The sequence below is a fragment of the Musa acuminata genome, chromosome BXJ1-9, assembly GCF_036884655.1.
Source record: "Musa acuminata AAA Group cultivar baxijiao chromosome BXJ1-9, Cavendish_Baxijiao_AAA, whole genome shotgun sequence".
NCBI lineage: Eukaryota > Viridiplantae > Streptophyta > Magnoliopsida > Zingiberales > Musaceae > Musa > Musa acuminata.
Window position 1 is genome coordinate 38,159,783 of NC_088335.1, and position 2,718 is coordinate 38,162,500.

Consider the following 2,718-nt stretch of genomic DNA (forward strand, 5'->3'; position numbering starts at 1 on the left):
TTCGCCCATTGAAAGAAGACCAATAGTGGATGCCGGTGGCCTTGACGGAAGAGGAATCAATGGAGTGGATGTAGGTTACGATGACCGAACCACTATAAAATCTGGTTTGCATTTATTTTGTGTAAATTCCTTTAACTGCAAATTGAATCTTTACTTGCCTACAACTTTCACTTTATATATGAACGAGATTTCAAGTTATCTTCCAAGTTCAATTTTTAACGTACGAAAGATTTTTTAAATCGACGTAATTTTACTACTACACTAATTCACCCCCTCTCTTAGTGCCGACCTTTTCCTAACAGTTGGTATCAGAGCCTCGTTTTTCTTATTTGGTTTAACACCTAAAGAGAAATGGCTCTTTTTGGCTTGCAAAAGGGTCACTCTCTCATTCGTCCTCACATGTTCAATGGGACGGACTACACTTATTGGAAAACTCGAATGATAGTTTTCTCGATTTTCTTGGATTTAAATTTATGAAATATTGTTGAAAATAAATTTGAAAAGTCTTCTCTTCCAATGAACTATTGGAATGATTTGGAGAAGAAGATTTTTTCTTTAAATGCTAGAGCTATGAATGCTCTATTTTGCACCTTAGATAAAAAAGAATTCAACCGAATTTCTATGTGCGAAACGGCTTTTGATATATGGCATACTCTCGAAATCACACACGAAAGCACTAATAGAGTAAAAGATTCGAAGATCAATATTTTAATGTATGATTTTAAACTTTTTCATATGAAACTAAGCGAAACCGTTGTTGACATGTACACCCGTTTTACGGATGTCGTCAATGGTTTAAAAGCTCTTGGTAAATGTTTTTCAAATCTTGAACTTATGAATAAAGTTTTATGCTCACTTTCTAAAACTTAAGATTCAAAAGTAACGGCTATTCAAAAATAAAAAAACTTGAACTATTTTCCTCTCGAAGAACTTTTCGGATCCTTAGTGACCTGTGAAATGACTAATGTGGCACTTGACGAACAAGAGAACCACCTTCAAAAGAATAAGACAGATTTAAGACTTAGAACAATTGAAGACCACTCGAGCATAAGCTCAAGTGATGGTGAACATAAACTCCTTATGAAATTTATAAAGTTCATGAAACAATAATCAAAAAAATAAAAACAAACTTAAAAAAAACATAAATTGGGATGAAACGAGTGCATCCGAAGAAGATGAGCAAACTGATAAAGACGAAACGACTAACTTCGCTTTGGTGACTCTCGACAATGAGGTAAACAACTCAAACAAAACTCCTTTAATTTATTTTGAAATTACATGATGCTTTTCATAAGTTATTTTTAATTTAGTTTAGAAAAATTATATAAACTTTTTTTATTGCATGAAAATGTTCAAAGTTTTAGGATCATGCTTATCTTTCTAGTAATTTTGAAAATGATAATGATAATTGCATGTTTTATGAAAATACAACAAAATATTAGAATTAAATCTAGTGATTAATTTCTTGTATGGTATAAACAATTATGTGTATTGTGATGATTTTGTATTGCTTTTCGAGTTTTATTGGATGGTTTTGGTACAATGCTTGATGACTTTATTCTATGCATGAGATTTTGAAGTTATATATTATAGCTTTTGTATGAAAGGCTTGATAATTTTTGTGATGAATCTTGTCCTTGGTTTTCGATTTTAAATATGATGCATGGTTTTGATATAAGAACAAATATTTGGCCATGCTAATATAAAGTCAATCATACAAATTGAAACTAAGGAAGATTAGATATCTTTAAGAATCATTCAACATTATATTCAATGAAGCCATACTTAATGTCTTAATGAAAATGTTAAGAGATTTGATATCATGCTTAATGAGTGTATAGTCTGAAATTGTGCATGTTATACCTTGAAAACTTGAAACTATGATTTGGTATCATACCCAAAGTAATGATGCATAATGATCATGCTTAATGAGTTTATATTTTGAAATTATGTATGATGATTTTTGCGATTTATGGCTTGTTGATCCTTGTCGTGATGAAATTTAATTTTTTGGTTCTAAAACGATGATGAATGTTTTTATTTAGCAAAGGCATGCTTGTATGAAATAAAAGGGGAATACATTTCTTGAAAATTTCTCAATTCCTATGTTATGAATTTTTTGAACCATGAAATTGATTTTGATTTTTCATTAATGAATCCATGTATATTATGCTTTTCTGAATCTCATGGATTATGAAAATGATTTAAATTTAATAGATTTTATCGCAATCATGATCTTGATTTCTCGTGATTTATAACTTAAAATATTTTATGAATCAAGATCTTGTTCTTTAAACTCCCATGTTTCTTCTTGTCATTTACTAAAGAAGAAAATTTCCTAAACGAATCATGATTTTTTGGAATTACAAATTTATGATTCATAATAAATTAAGAGATTTTATATACATGAATTAATATCTTGTTCTCCTACAAGATTAAATAAATTTTATCTATCTCATGATCTTTTAAGAATTCTTTTCGTTATTTATTTAAGAGGAGATTTGTTAAAATGAATCATTATTTCTCTTGATTTCTCAGAATTATAATTTAAAAATTATTTTTATAAATCAAGATTGTCTACTATGATTCTTTCTTTTCGCTATTTGAGTTATCCAAAAAGAATCATAATATGTCTCTTGATACTCACAATTTGTCTTCATGATCTTTGATATTTTTTCTCAAATAATATGATTTTTATGTACAATTCTCTGTATTCAT